The sequence below is a fragment of the Sinohyriopsis cumingii genome, chromosome 6, assembly GCF_028554795.1.
Source record: "Sinohyriopsis cumingii isolate HCF-2022 chromosome 6, ASM2855479v2, whole genome shotgun sequence".
NCBI classification, from domain to species: domain Eukaryota; kingdom Metazoa; phylum Mollusca; class Bivalvia; order Unionida; family Unionidae; genus Sinohyriopsis; species Sinohyriopsis cumingii.
Window position 1 is genome coordinate 53,020,964 of NC_142966.1, and position 18,057 is coordinate 53,039,020.

The following is an 18,057-nucleotide window of genomic DNA, read 5'->3' on the forward strand; positions in this document are numbered from 1 at the left end:
AAGATATAATTATTCCCAAACATGTGACAAAATCGACATGGTGTGTGTGTGAGAGAGAGATTTGGATTTTTAACATAGCTTTAACAATTGTTCATTCATATCGCTACGATGTGTGCAGTGTGGCAGTTTATAGTGATGTCCAGCACTAAGGAGGAAAGCCGCAGACATATAGCAGCATGTCCCACCCAGTCACATTATCCTGATACCAGTCCCACCAGTCCTATCTCTTAACTTCTTCATGCTGAGCGCCAAGCAATGCATTCTCTAGTACCATTTTAATAAGTCTTTGGTATTAATCGGCTGTGGCTCTAACCCGCGACTTTACGTATCCGAGGCGGACTCTCTAACCACCTAGGCCACCGGAGCGGTCAACAGTCGAGGTGGTCTGAGTGGGTAGGAGCATGTGTGTTCTTTTGTTAGCAACATAATAACACTTATCAGCAAAAATGACAAGATCAAAATACATAATATCATGTATTGTGTAATTATCTGTGTAAAAACATGCCCAGAAATATGTAATTTATTGAAGAAAAAATGCACATTAAATTAAACAGATAAAATGATAAACATTATCGCCCCCTTTGATAATACAGGGTAGTGAGGATACACGATTCTCAAGTCTTCTCAAACAATATCATTTCGGTTTTAATTTTTTTGCGACCTTGAAATATTGCATATATAATGTATTTTTGAACATACCATTAGTGACCAAGAAAAATATATGCGATGAGATAATTGAGAATGCTTTTAGAAAAAAAATATTGTTTGATGGACCACTAGACCGTCTAAATGAAAAAAATGTGATAAGGACCACTAGACCTAAATGAAAATACTGTGATAAGGACCACTAGACCGTCTAAATGAAAATGCTGTGATATGGACCATTAGACCTTCTAAATGAAAATAATGTGATAAGGATCACTAGACCGTCTAAATGAAAATATTGTAATAAGGACCACTAGACCGTCTAAATGCAAATGCTGTGATAAGGACCACTAGACTTTCTAAATGAAAATGTTGTGATAAGGATCACTAGACCTTCTAAATGAAAATGCTGTGATAAGGACCACTAGACCTTCTAAATGAAAATGCTGTGATAAGAACCACTAGACCTTCTAAATGAAAATGCTGTGATAAGAACCACTAGACCTTCTAAATGAAAATGCTGTGATAAGAACCACTAGATTGTCTAAATGAAAATGCTGTGATAAGGACCACTAGACCTTCTAAACGAAAATGCTGTGATAAGAACCACTAGACTGTCTAAATGAAAATGCTGTGATAAGGACCACTAGACCTTCTAAACGAAAATGCTGTGATAAGAACCACTAGACCTTCTAAATGAAAATGCTGTGATAAGAACCACTAGACCTTCTAAATGAAAATGCTGTGATAAGGACCACTAGACCGTCTAAATCGAAATAATGATGATTTCACATATAAATAAGGATGTTGTTGGTCATCGCCATTTTAAACATTAGTAGTCAATATTTCAGTTTAGAGTAGTAAGAAAATACGTTGAACAAAGTGTAATGTTCCCAATCTTTTATTTAAAGTAATGGAGTTGTTGAATATAGATTTATATACTGTCCCAGCAAACTTGAATATATCCTTATGTCGGTGTTACCTATTAAGAAGTAGAGTTCTGCATGCCTGCTGAAGCGCAGAGTATTTATGTAGGTGTTACATATTATGATGTGGAATTCTGCATTCCTGCTCACATGCATATTCTTTATGCAGGTGTTGCATATTATGATGTGGAGTTTTGCATGCCTGCACACACACATATACTTTATGTAGGTGTTGCATATTATGATGTGGAGTTCTTCATGACTGCTCACACACATAATCCTTATGTAGGTGTTACATATTATGATGTGGAGTTTTGCATGCCTGCACACACACATATACTTTATGTAGGTGTTAATATTATGATGTGGAGTTCTGCATGCCTGCTCACATGCATAGTAATTATATAGGTGTTACATATTATGTTAGACCGCTCCAGTGGCCTAGTGGTTAGAGCGTCCGCCTCGGATGCGGCAAGTCGTGGGTTCGATCCCCGGCCGAGTCATACCAAAGACTTTTTAAAAAATTGGACCTAACAGATACCTCGCTTGGCGCTCAGCATTAAGAAGTTAGTGTTAGGATTGGTAGACCTGGTATCAGGATAATGTGACTGGGGTCTGCGGCATGATACCCCAGTGCTAGACATCACTATAATTGCCACATTGCAGACGTCGTAGTGATAGGACTAAAAAATTGTTAAATCTACGTTAAACTTCCAATCACACCAACAACAACAACACATGTCATGATGTGGAGTTCTGCTCACAATGTCAGTCTTTATGTATGTGTTACATATTATGATTTGGATGTATGCATGCCTGTTCACACGCGTAGTCTTTATGTGGGTGTTACATATTATGAAGTAAAGTTCTGCATGCCTGCTCACACGCATAGTCTTTATGTAGGTGTTGCATATTATGATGGAGTTCTGCATGCCTGCTCACACGCACAGTCTTTATGTGGGTGTTGCATATTATGATGTGTAGTTCTGCATACCTGCTCATGCGCATAGTCTTTATGTGGGTGTTACATATTATGATGTGGAGTTCTGCATACCTGCTCACACGCACAGTCTTTATGTAGGTGTTACATATTATGATGTGGAGTTCTGCATACCTGTTCATATGCATAGTCTTAATGTAGTTGTTAGATAGTATGATGAGAAGTTCGCCATGCTTGATTACACGCACAGTCTGTCTTTATGTAGGTGTTAAATATAATGATGTGGTTTTATGCATGCCTGCTCACAAGCAGTCTTTATGTGGGTGTTACATGATATGATGTAGAGTTCTGCAAGCCTGCTCACACGGTCAGTCTTTATGTATGTGTTACATATTATGATTTGGATTTATGTGTACCTGCTCATACGCACAGTCTTTATGTGGGTGTTACATATTATGATGTGGCATTCTGCAAGCCTGCTCACACGGTCAGTCTTTATGTATGTGTTACATATTATGATTTGGATTTATGCATGCCTGCTCATTCGCACAGTCTTTATGTAGGTGTTACATATTATGATGTGGAGTTCTGCATACCTGCTCATACGCATAGTCTTCATGTAGGTTTTACATTATGATGTGGAGTTGCACATGCCTGCTCATACGCATAGCATTTATGTAGGTTTTACCTATTATGAAACCTGCTCACATGCATAGTCATAAAAAGCCTGCTCACATTCATAGTCTTTATGTAGGTGTTACATATTTCGATGTGGAATTATGCATACTTGTTCACACATATAGTATTTATGTAGGTTTTAAATATTATGATGTGGAGTTCTGCATGCATGCTCGCACACATAGTCTTTATGTCGGTATTACATATTTTAATGTGGTGTTCTGCATGCCTGCTTACAACACAGTCTTTATGTAGGTGTTGCATATTGTGATGTGGAGGACTGCATTTCAGCTCACAGGCACAGTCTTCATGTAGATGTCGCATATTATGATTTGTATGTCTGCATGTCAGCTCACACGCACAGTCTTTATGTAGGTGGTACATATTATGTTAGACCGCTCCGGTGGCCTAGTGGTTAGAGTGTCTACCTCGGATGTGGCAGGTCGTGGGTTCAATCCTCGGCCGAGTCATACCAAAGACTTTTTAAAAAATGGTACTGACACATGCCTAGCTTGGCGCTCAGCATTAAGAAGTTAGTGTTTGGACAGGTCGACCTGGTGTCAGGATAATGTGACTGGGTTGGACATCCTGCTACAGACCTGCGACATGATGCCCCAGTGCTAGACATCACTATAACTGCCACATTGCAGACATATGACAAAAAATTTTTAAAGCTACGTTAAAAATCCCAATCGCCTCAACAACAATAACACTTGGTATGATGTAGAGTTCTGAATGCCTGCTCACACGCATATTATTAATGTAGGTGTTAGATATTATGATGTGGAGTTCTGCATGCCTGCTCACTCGGCCAGTCTTTATGTATGTGATACATAATATGATTTGAATATATGCATACCTGCTCACACGCATAGTCTTTATGTAGGTGTTACATATTATGATGTGGAGTTCTGAATGCCTGCTCACACGCATATTTTTATGCAGGTGTTACATGTTATGATGTGGAATTCTGCATGCCTGTTCACACGGTCAGTCTTTATGTATATCTTACATATTATGATTTGGATTTATGCATGCCTGCTCACACGCACAGTCTTTATGTAGGCGTGTAGGTGTTAAATAGTAGTATCAGGAGTTCGCCATGCCTCCTCACACACACAGTCTTTATGTAGGTGTTACATATTATGATGTGGAGTTCTGCATTCCTGCTCACACGCATAGTCTTTATGTAGGTTTTACATTATGATGTGGTGAAGTTCCGCATGCATGCTCATACTCATAGTATTTATGTAGGTCTAACCCATTAAAAACCTGCTCACATGCATAGTCATAAAAGGTCTGCTCACATGCATATTCTTTATGTAGGTGTTACATATTACGATGTGGAATTCTGCATGCCTGTTCACACAACTAGTATTTATGTAGGTTTTAAGTATTATGATATGTAGTTCTGCATAACTGCTTACACCCATAGTCTTTATGTATGTATTACATATTATGATCTTGAGTACTGCATTCCTGCTCACACGCACATTCTTAATGTAGGTGTTAGAATGGTGTGGAGTTCGATAAGTTTGCTAACACGCACAGTCTTTATGTAGGTGTTGCATATTATGAGGTGGAGGTCTGCAAGTCAGCTTACACGCACAGTGTTTATGTGGATGTTAAATATAATGATGTGGTGTTATGCATGCCTGCTCACACGCACAGTCTTTATGTAGGTATTACATATTATGAGGTAGAGTTCTGCATACCTTCTCACGCGCATTGTCTTTATGTATGTGTTACATATTATGATGTGGAGTTCTGCATGCATGTTCATACGCATAGTTCTTATGTAGGTGTTACATATTATAATATGGAGTTACGCATGCCTGCCCTCACGCAAAGTCTTTATGTGGGTGTTACATATTATGATGTGGAGTTCTACGTGCCTGCTCGCACGCATAGTCTTTATGTTGGTCTCACATATTATGACATGGAGATCTGCATGCCTTCTCACACGCATGATCTTTATGTAGGAGTTATATAATATGATGTGGAGTTCTGCATGCCTGCTCACACGCACAGTTTGTATGTAGGTGTTACATATTATAATGTGGAATTCTGCATGCCTGCTCACATTCTTATTATTTATGTAGTTGTAACATATAATGATGTGGTGTTATGTATTCCTGCTTACACGCACAGTTTTTATGTAGGTGTTAGAGATTATGATGACGTGTTCTGCATTCCTGCTCACACGCATAGTCTTTATGTATATTAAGATATCTGAATGTTCAATATAATATATTATTATATGCTCATTTTGTTCACCGTTAACTTTCATAGTCAGAATCGTTCAGTATTTTACGATATTGCGCACTTTCACATTGCATTTACGTGCATAAAGGAACTACTTTATATTGTAAACAATCAATGGCCGCAGTCGCCAGCACTTTTGATTTGTAAACAAATCATGTACACTCACGTAGTATGCGCTGTACCTTTAAGTTGATTAAATTTGTTTCTGAATGAAGTAAAGCAGATGCTTCGTTGACTGCCAGACACAAGCTGCTTTGGCACATTCCACGTTTACTTTTTGATACAATGTTTTGGATTTAGGCTAGCTATACAGCAGACGCAATAAAGGACCCTTACAAATAACATAAAAATGACAAGGCTTAAACTGTCTTCTTTTTCTGATAATAAGAATGGCAAAAATGTACTTACAATTTTACATCCTGAATTTCTTCAAAATGTACTTTCTTGGTTCTGCAAATCCAAATTACATGAGCCATGTCATAAGTTCTCAATCTTGATTACGCATTTCGAAATTATACTGTAATTTCGAATGTAAGTGCAATTACATCCTCCTTACTGCACTCAAAATAAAATAGGCATTAAATTACATAGCGTCTTTTTGATAATTGCAATTGAAAGACTTCATATTTTTCCCGCATTATGATTTCAAACATTCTATGACAGAAACATAAACACATTTGCAGATGTTAACACGCTTCTCCCTCGCTTCTTCAATCCGATGTATTTCATGTGAATTGTCACATATAAATCAAGTCCATAATCACGAAATTTCCAAGAATCGAAAAAATACCAAAATCTCGTCATTCCAGATGAAATGGTAAAGTTGTTGCAATGCGCATTCATTCACAATATGACTCCAAATTTCAATTTTAACTACACACGCCTTTTTATTTGTATTTAGTCAGGAATATGGCACGCATTCAATTACTTTGTTTCTTGTAATGTATTTTGTTAATATAATAAAGCATTATGTAGAATAAGAAAATAAGCATAATAGAAAGGTTACTGCATTTGAATGTGAAAATATGAACGCGTTTTGTCGGATAGATATACAGCATTGCCAAGGTCGTGCAGTATTAACAATCGAAAACTCGTTCATATTTTCTCATACAAATGCAGAAACCTATAACTACTTTGTTACTCTTTTCTCGTCATGGCCTATTGTTAAGGAACACGCCATTTTCAGCTCATACTCAACTCAACACTACTGCTTATTTTAGAAAAACGTAGGGAATTTCAGATTTTGTACGCATCTTCGAGTTGTTATTTCTGAGAATGACTGACATGTTTGCTCCATGTGTCCATCTAATCTTTTAGTGTGCCCTGGAAATGGTAGGTTCAAATTATTAGTAGTTGATGGACAACAATTCAAAGGAAATGATGCAAAAATAAAAATAACGATGTTTGAGGTTGTTTTTTTTTTCTTTGTTACCTTTTCACACAAATTACACTCAAAATGTAAAGACGCATAGCGTTCGTTTGTGATCCTTAGATCTGATACACGCTTCTCCCCCTTTCTTCCCAACAAAAGCTACTTGAATATGATATTTTTATATTACGAATTTATTCCCTGCCTTTTGATTGTATTAGCTTGTTTTCTTCTCATCCGCAAAAATACTCGTCTGAATTACTGACGTTTCGTTTCCACTTTCACATTCAATCATACAACTGTTTTAATGTACTCAGCCAAGAGTGGGCGTTGATATTACGCTCTTTATAAAACGTTTTTAATTCAACTCTCGTGGGTAAATATTGTGGCAAAAGAAAATATAAATCCCATTATAAGCATGTATTGCACTTCAATGCATTGACATTCAAACACACACACACACACACATACACACAAAAGAGGGAAATACATTATTTGTTAAATTTTTCAAAGCTTGTTTTCACGCTTTTTTTGTTACTGTTTATTTGATCATATACACGTATATATATATATATATATATATATATATATATATATATATATATATATATATATATATATATATATATATATATATATATATATATATATATATATATATATTGGCTCTTGTCTATGGTGTGTATATTTAATTTGTATTGTGTAATTAACTATTGTCAATTAAGGGTAGGGTTTTGGACCTACCTTGCTAATGTCTTTTTTATAAACAGACAAATTGCATAACTGTTTTTTGTCTATGATTCTAGATTATGTATTATTATATGTGGGCAAACATGTTACATGGTTGTACGTTATATATACATCCTTATTCTGACTCTTGAAGGTTAAAAAAAAAATTCGTGTATAGTTTGATGAAAATTCCCATTAAGTTGATCCACCTCCTTCCTGGTCCTCTTGTGTGATTTAGGTGTTTATATTAGCATTGTTTATATTAGAATTACATATTCATATCTTAATACCCAAAGAAGAATCAGCATTATAGTTGTCCTCAGTATTAATTTAAGATGACTTTTGGATGAAATATTTTCACTGAAATTAGCAAGTGCTCGATCCTACTTTTGGATTAAATAACTGTTTATGGATTATTATGAATTCTTTTAGAGATATTTTAGATTATATCATGGTGATACATCAAAACTGTTAGCACATCACGTTATTCAAATTAATTGGTACATCAGCACTTTGAAGATTGGAATTCAATCAGAAAACCACCGGAGTTCATTCAGAATACTTATTCTTTTTGACTTGTTAGTAGTATATGGGCACAATATAGCGTCACGTAGACTTCTATGTTAAATTTGGTCGTTTGCATCATAGGCTCAAGATGTGTATCCTCATGTATACTTCTATTTTAAATTAGGTTGTTTTAACTATAGCCTCAAGATTTATAGCCTCACGTACGCTTATATAACAAATGAGACGGCTTGCAATTTGTGGACAATGAGAGTTTTACACGGGAATTCACATGAAGGTCAATAGGAATTGAACACGGGTGGCGTCATGGGGTGTATAGAGTCACAATTATTTATATGGTGAAATGTACTTATAGGAACAAAGGGATGATAGGGACAAACATAGAAATACAGAAATAACAAATACACATCTAAACACAAAAAAGAGGACATGGATGTTCCAAAGAATGATTCGCAGACAAAATAGAGACTCCAAATAGAAAAGTATTGTACAAAACATTTATTCAAATAAATGGTTTGTTCTAGGCACTATCCATTTAATACAGACAAACTTGGACATGGAACAGACCTATTCACAAGTTATATATTTCTTGGTTCTAGAAAACTACTTTTAAAAATTAAATTTCATGCCTTCAGAAAAAAACATATACAATATATATGCATTTCATAAAAGAATGACATTTATCACACTACAAGTAATGTCCATTTTTGATTCAAAGCTAAAACATGAAAGAAAGAAAAAAAAAAGATCAAATAGGACAAAGTTCGTGCTTTTCATTTTATCAGTCACACACGTTGCTTAAATCTGGTCAGCTACAAATTGTGTCTCAGCGTAGATGTTTCCCATCACGTACTTCCTTTCATTTATAGATATGTTGGTAGATCCATTGTGCTAGGTGCCCTTATCGATAAACAGATCTATTGCGGTTATTGACTTCTTCCCATGGAGCTAGAACGTATGCCATGTGAATGGCCACTTTTCCACCGTTGATGTCAAATTTTTCTCTCATCGTCTGCACATATTCAATAGCTATCCGAATTTTGGAAGAAGATAATTTTGCAGGTATGCTAAACCCGAGACATACAGGTGAGTTCAAACTGTCGTGATACATATATAAGCTCAAATGACCTCGATCTTTGACTTGACACTGACACTAGAGTTCCTCTAACAATGAGTCAAATAAGCCCATGATAAAACCTGCTGAGTCCTCGGCTGCAGCGTCAGGCGCAAAGTCGTTCAATGTTATCGTGTTGGTGTAAATTGTCTTCCTACATTTACTCTAAGTCGTAGTATGAGTCATTTGAATGTTAACATGCTCCGTTAGGTCTACTGAAACCTTTCCCTTCCAGGACGCACTTTGTTGTAAAGGTATGGTGGTAAAAGAGTTTATTCTTTTTCTTTTTTCATTGGCGTAGAGTAATTCATCTTTCTAGTCGCTTGTCTTCGCAATGAAGTGTCGTTCTTGGAAGTCATCCCTTTTTATACTGGGTTATATCAGCATGTCCATAAGGTATTTTGGCAGTCCCACTGGTCGAACATAGTTTTACGTAACGTTAGTAAATAAAGAACTAAGATTTGGTACTGTGCTGGCGATATAATCGTGAGGCACAGCTTCGTACTCACGTTTACTATCGCTTGATACTTGCTGTCTGAAAGCATACATCTTTCTCACTTGATGTTTGTAGTCACAATGAAGTTTCGGTCTGGGAAGTTATCCCTTTATATACTGGTCAATATCGGCATGTATGTACGGTAAAGTGAAGTGGTTGGGAAACCGTACTTGCTTCTGGTACACAATGTAATAAAGTTTTTCCAAGGGCCGACTGACGATTTTGGGTTTGGGTAAATGCACAATCTTGTGCGGTTCGTATGTGGTCACTCTAAAATCTCGATGCTGATTGTCACGTTTTCCTGCCGCGATTACATAAGTTAGGAACAAAGGAATGGATTAGCGCAATAAGTATGTCGACCCTGCACTGTTACTAGGTGTTAACACTAGTATATAGATGTTAGAAGCTTTGTTCTAAGAACAAAGGACCCTCAACGCAATTGTAAATCTCCCCGCTTTGACAGATGGCCTGCGGCTCGTCTGTTAATCTGAACCGACTGGGGGTAGAATTGATATCCAATCAGAGCTGAGGAAGGGTGGGGCCATCAATTCGAACCAGAACTTAACAGTCATTTGAACTGATAACGATTTAGTGATTTGTAAGCCGTCGTACTGGTAAAGCAGAATATACTCACTCCGAGGGAGCCACTCGTGATTTGGCGGGAAAACTCTTAGTACATTCTAAGGAGAGAAAGCTTCGTAAGGGAAGCTTTTGGAGACAGAGTGGTCAAGTCCCGAGTCTCAGAGAGACAGGATAGAAGTAGGCGGAGAACAAGCTTCGTTGAAGGAGAAATAGAGGATAGAAGTAGGCGGGGAACAAGCCTCGTTGAAGGAGAAAGAGAGAAAGAAAAGGAGGAGGAGAAAAGAAGACCAAAGAGGAAGAGGACAGGAAGAATCGGAGAACGCCAGAAGGAGGAAATTGGCGTAGTAAACACAGATGAGTAGAAACCAAGTACAGGGGAAGCCATCTCACACTATAATCACGTGATGAAATAGGTGGTCACACGGTCGAGAGGAAGTAGATTGGTTGAGAAATTAATATCGTTTAATTTGTATTAAATTGTTATTCTTTTGGATTTCACCTTTGTGTTCTTAATAATTTAATTGTCGGTATTGCTGACTGGGGGCTTGGAGCTTTACCTCTCTCTATCACTAATTTCACTTCCTACAAAAAAACGAGCCAGGGTGGGAATTCCACAGTACTTCAAATAAATACTGGGAGCACCCCACCCCAACGCATAACAGTGAGTCACATAGAACTTCACACTCTCCGGATTGCATCGGTTCTTTTAGCACGCCAAAGTTCACCACTCGACTGTTATAATAATTGAAAGTTAATTCTCTCACTTTACACTCCGTGTGCAATTTTCTTTGTGGGTCCCGGTATTCGTAGCAGTAAATTTTAGGACCGTCATTAGCAAAACTTAGAATCTTGTCGTCGGGGTGCTCGTCCGTCCAGGATCCTACACGGCCTCCTTCCATGTCAGGTTGACGTTGACCCAGGCGATCGATGTAGATGCAACTGTCCGTGTGACAGTAAAGGACGCGATGTCCTAACAGTTCTGCATCTTCATACAATTCTAAGCGAGCATGTGCTATCACAGAAGCCGCAATGATGACATTTCCTAATTCGTCGTTTTCTAAAAGGTCCAGTCCTTCGTAATTAACTAAGATCAAGTCATTACGAACGACGTCCACGTCTTTCATGCATTTGGCTTTGTCGTCAATCGTCTGGAAGTAGAGAGAAGGTTCAGTCAAACACTCCGTCTTGAGAAAATATGGTCGTTGTGCTATTTTACCCCACAAGCAATTTAACATCACTTTGGCAAACATCGCCTTCGTTCGATTTTCTCCACGTGGTCTAAAGTGGTGCCTTCCTGCTCCTAGTATTTCTCCAGGATAGCCGCTGCCTTCTTGTTTCAGTTTCAAAAAAGAGTTAAAATAGTGTGCGAAAATGTCTTTCTGAATCTCGTCGTCCGTGTGGTACTGCTATGTCATGAGAAAATGGTAAATTTCGTACACTTCTAACAGTTGGTATCCCATGTCGAGAGCTTTAAACAATTCCACGCTGACCCAGGATCCCGCCAAGGCACGTTCTTCCTGAGTGTGTTGACAATGTCGGTCTTGGTTGCACATTTCGACACAAGTACTGCACAAGGGAAACATTAATTTTCCTTGGCAATGGTGAGGTAAAACGGGATGTTACAAGTCCGTGGCAAGCAAGACTTGATCAACACTTTGTATTGTGGAATGTTGTCCAGGTCGATGTGTTCTGTCAGCAATTGTGAGTGACCTGCAGAAAAATGGCAATTTTTGCATACGTCAGGATACAACGAACACACGTCTAAGTATTTGATTTCTTCTTGTTTCCCCTCCTCGGCATGGTACAATAAAACAGGTTCAGTGGGTCCATTAGCTTGTGACTATCCACGATGCGTTTAAACTCGGGATCGGTTTTCAGACGGTGATCGTACTCATGTTCCCATATTTCCACTACTTGGTATCCCTGCTGTTCTAACTTTAAGTGCCTCTGACATGTGGCCTCAAACAAAAACTGACAATATTTTAAAATCTCACTCAAACATTTTGACATACACACTCACATCGATAGAGACAGAAGTGTTAATGTGTAAAACTTTTTACATCTCAATGTATCGGTGTAAGCATTCCTTCTCAATTTTCTGGAAGTGTGATTTTGCGTCTCTAATGTCACATCAGTTTTAGGCACGAACGATATGTGTAAGCGAAAGTACGCACACAAGTGTTACTGCATTAAGTGACAGTAGAACAGGCGGTACTTTAGTCTGGAGTGTTTTGAGATATGGGCAGACAAAATTAACATTACTGAAGAAAGAAAGAAAGAAACAGACAAAAAAAGAAAAAATGGTAAAAATAACACAAAACGTACGACACCATTTTTGGGTCTGTTATCTTTTGCAGTATTATAGGACTAAGGTAATCAAGACACTCACACATTCTCTGTCAGAAATGTTCATTGTTTTCATTTATTCATCAATTTTATAATAATGGTAGTGTGATTTGTATTGTCGACTGACTGCTTAACATTTTGCTCTATATCCCAAATTTACCTGATGTCTTGTGTTTCACAGCACACGCTGCCAACAATGTTGCAAAGTTTTCACAAATCTAAGGGGGGAAAAAAAAGCTGCACCAAAAGGCGCCTTGTTTTATCAGCAGTCTAACCAGAGAGAATATATAGAACAAACACTGTTACATTTTTTCTGAACGCATGGTTTGGCTATATAATTTAGAGTTAACCATAGGCAGGGTTATACAGTGCAATGCAACTTGCTTCATTCTTGAAAAAGCTGCGTGATTGTTTTTAATGATGACAAAATTTTCAATCACCAATGACGGTTAAAGTTAAAGATAGAGATAGAAGTAGAAGAAAGGAAAAGAGAAAAAAAAAAACCTAAGAGAGGAAGAAGAGTCCCGAATGGCAGACGAATACTTATTTATGCAAGATGACGAAAGCCTAGGAGAGAAAACTGATTCGAATTAAAAAATATAAAAAATAAAAAATCAACAAAAAAAATTTAAACAAAAAAAATGTATATATTGTTTTTTTTAATACAAAACAAAATTATAACAAAATTTTAAAATGAAAACAATATTTAAAAAAAATATACATAAAAACGGAAATCAAATTTTTCCAAATAAAATACAAAGCTATTTCCAAAACTATAGCATACACAAACAATTTATAATATTAGGGCAGGAGGGTTTCTCCAAATGGTCTGGAAAGATCCCCTCCAAAAAAAAAAAAAAAAAGGATACAATTTTCTGTGAGATATTGCAGAGCCAAAATCGGATAAAGTTTAGATACCTGATTTGTACAAGCTCAAGCTTTTATCTGATACAAAGATTTTCTATAGGATTAAATGATGATGGTTGAGTATTTATCGATGTGTAAATGTTACCTAATCACTCACAAAGTAAATAAAGTCCGAAGGACTTTATGTTAACTTTGTGAGTGATTAGGTAAAATTTACACATCGATAAATAACCAAGCATGATCAATTAATTCTAATAATTCCAATTTCGTCCTTTCTTCGTCAAATCAACTTATTCCATCAACAATGCATTCCAATTTAAGTAGCGCGTACTTTCCTTTCATTCGCCGCTTCACATCGCCCCATAATACATAACCTGTACAGAATGACACGAACATATTGACTACTGTCACAGTTACGTTTATTCGGAAACTTCATACTTTACATCTTAGGCAATGGTTGCCGATGGTTTCAACAGGTATATTTCATTTACAACATTCTTGTTCAATTTTAGTCAGTCCCATCTGCTACATCAGAATGACTATGACTTTACATAATAAAAGCTCATACGGAATGAATTAGTCTGCTAGATTAAATTTCCAAACAAACCTTAAATCATACTGGATTTTATCAATGAACAACATGGAAATATGAACACGATGATGCTATCCCTTGCTAACACAAACGTAACATTTAAAAATATTGTTTGCAGAAATAAGATTTTATATCATTCTCAACAGCGTTTTGATACTTGTGACGACCCGTTCAGTGATCTAATGTAAAATGAAATGTAGCTACTGTCACAGTAACGTTTATTCGGAAACTTCATACTTTACATCTTAGGCAATGGTTACCTGTAGTGTCAGTACATTTCTTTTCATATAAAAAATAACTTTTTTTATTATTATACAATATCCTATACAGGAATAACATTTTATATCTTTTTCATCAGCTTTAATACTTAACAAGACCCCTTCAGTTATCTAATCTGAAATTAAATGAGTAGCTGTTAAATGTAGAGTTGCTCACAAAACCGGCCATATATTTTCTTTGGTTGCATAGTTGAGTGCTGGAAGGAATTAATGACTACACGTACAAAATAATTTAAATTGGCAAACCACTCACCTTTATGGATTATTATATACATTTTTCAATGGTGTTAAGTCACATTGGTGGTCATGGTAGATTTTACCATTTAAAAACTTTATTCACTCTTTGAAAAATGGTCTCATAAATATTAGTTTTTATTTTTGTGTAAGTGGTCACATTCACCAAACCAACAACATCCACACACGTTTCACTGAAGACGCATGTGATTAAAAAGTGCCCACAGAATAGTATATCCAAACAAGCCGTGATGGACAGGTACAGAAAAACGCGTCTAATCTTCTCGCCATGCAAATAACAACTGAAACCAAATTGAAGCTAAGGCTGTGGTAAATATTGGTTAGCCAATGAAGGCACTTACAATGAATAGCACCTTGTTAGGTTCTAAATTCAGGGTAAGTAGTGTAGCAGCCAGCCTTAAAAAAAATTAAAAAAATAAAATAAATAAATACAAAATGATCTTGTCATTATGCGAAGATCTACTGAAGTCAATTCGAAGCGAACGCGTTAACACAATAAGCCTAGTCAGTGAAATCGTTTATGATGAGTGACGCATTGTTTTGTTCGACGGTAGTGTTGCAACAAAAAAGCAATGCCTACACTGTGCACAGTGCACCTAGGACGATGGATATACCCAAAGATCTACAGATGAAAGGGAGTAAGTGATGGGGAAACATCTACGCTTAGACACAAGTTATACGATTTAAACAACGTGTTTGACTGATAAAAAGAAAAGCACGAACTTTGTCCTATTTGATCGTTTGTTTGATTAATGAGTAAAAATACATCATCTGACCTATAGGCCTAGATCAAGAGCATGCATTTTCAAGAATGTTTATATGTGCATGTTATTGCTCCACTGGCGGATAACAATAATATTGGTATATCAAATTGCTTTACACCAACACCTTAAAATCCATGTTACTTATAATGCAGGGGGCCCCGAACAGCCGAGTGGTATAAGGTATCACGGTACCAATTGTTTTTCCATATACCTCAATGCTAATGTTTTGTGAAATAAATATACTTTCTGTCCTACTTGGGCATGCGTGTCACACACTGTCATATAGAACAATGCTAGATTGTCAATTTGACAATGACATAACCAGGTACTCCATTGCATTTAAGAGAGATAACTCTACTGGAACTAGACAGGGGTAAGAGTTATATAGTCACAACAAGCACATTTTCAGCCATGTGTACCATATTTTAAAAAAATCATAAAAAATACAAAATATGATCTAGATAGAAATTAACACAAGTTCACATGTTGCCAAGAGGATCAACTTTTTTAAAAGCCAAACAGAAAGTACAACTCTTACATAATGCACCAATCACAGCTAGTGTTGTTCTTTAATTCTGAATACAATGTTCCATACACCTTAAGCTCCGCCCACCTGGACTTGTGCAATTGGTACCGTTATACCTATAGCAAACCTTAATTTTTCCAATAATCTGTGAAATAGTTCGGGACTGTATAAGTAACAAATATACTTAGTCTCACTTGTGAAAAACAATTTGATGAGGTACTAACCTATGTCTTATATGCATGTGTATAGAAATGTCATTGAGCTGTTTGAACTATTGTTTTCATACTTTTGCTTCACCATCAAAATCATCTTTTGAAATAAAATGAATTCTTTCAACTATGAGTTGTATCTTATTCATATCAGCACTTATTGAACTTCATATAGGTGATATGGGATAAATCACATTATGTCATATTATGTACTAACTAGGTCAAAGGTCAATGTACCAAATAGTATGTACCTGTCCTACTTCAAAATGTACAATTCACCTAAAAGAAAGGAATTTATATTTGTTTGGTAGGTGCAGAACTTAACATCAGAGACAGGTGGACATGACCCAATCTTATTATAAAGTATAAGCTTTGACCACTTTACACTATCTGCAGATACAAGAGGTCACTAACCACCAGTCCTCACACAAAGGTCCACCTACCCATGCTCTTTGTAACACAAATAGTAAGCTTTCCTCCTTTGTTAATGTGAATAAAATTGTTTCAATAAACCAGTCAGTCACCAAATATAGTAAATCACAGCTTCTAAGTGGTTATGCTGGATTGGGGGGTGAAATTAGGGGAATAAAATACAGAAAAATGCCAAATATAAACACTAAGTATAGCACATCAAATGGAGTTAAAAACAGGAGGAAAGTGTTTATCTAAAAGGGAGAGGTAGCTTATGATAAAGGAATTAAAGGAGGCAAAATCAGCAATGCGAAAAATGAGAAGTGAAAGTTTGATGACCTTACCTTGGACAAATATATGGGGCAGGGCCCAACAGGTCCAAGGACAACCCAAAGGCAACTGTGCCATAACATCCTTTACAGGTATCCAAATTTCAAGTGAAGTTGTGTTCATTTCCATCTAATATAAAAGGGTGAATCATTTAGATAATATAGATACATATAAAGTATATTTCTTCTACATAAGAATTTAATAATAATTGGCATAAGATAGAGAGAAACTTATCTCAGATCCAAGCAGAACATACCTTATCAGTTTTTAAACTTGTAAACTTTACTGAGAGAAATTATTAAATTGCTTCTACTTACATTTGCATCAAGATTGAGAGCTAATATAATACTTCACAAATCTTCTCTTTATTTTCATAACCAGTCACTGAAAATGTGAGATTTTATTTCCTTGAAATGTTATGACTGGTGTAAGGGAGATAACTGAATGATATACATAAGGTGTGGTAACCTCTAATACATTATCCATGTAATATGGATGAGTTCATCAAGAACCTGTATTAACTTTGTTGCAATTAAATTATCTCAAAATACATTACTGATAAAGTGAGAACCTAACATTCAGACTCCTATATTTAGTGGAGGCCTCAAGAGTCATGTAATTTTAATGTCTAAGATGACGCAGCTCTTTCATATCACATAGTTCATATTTTCTACAATGCCGGCATGTAGAGTGCAGCCTTCCATAACCATGCAGATATCATCTCATGCCAATTTGCATTCTTGCGATGGGATGCAAAGTTTCAAGAACAGTGTGGATTTGAATGGAATGAATACGCACTGTGTGACTAAAATGATTATCATTCTGTAATGTTGGACCAAACATGGAAATTCCACAAGAGCAGCTTGACACAAAGAAATAGGATTAATTGAAAGTCAATAGTAGATTATAATTGGGCTTATACAAGTGCCAATGGGAAATGCTGACTTAAGGAAACTGTTCTTGTTTGTTGGTATTCACTGCTACTTCAACAAAAGGGAATGCAAGAGAACTGAACTAACTACATGAACAATTTCAAAGCAGGAAAGTGTAAAAAACAAAAGGACAATTAGAGCAGGACAATTCAAATCAAAGTGGGAAGGAATACCATATCCTTAATAAATTACCTAAAAATTACTCATGCCAGAACACCCCACATGGTACAAGTGATCTATCTACAAGTGTACTTAGAGTGTTCTCTATCCTGGTTTAT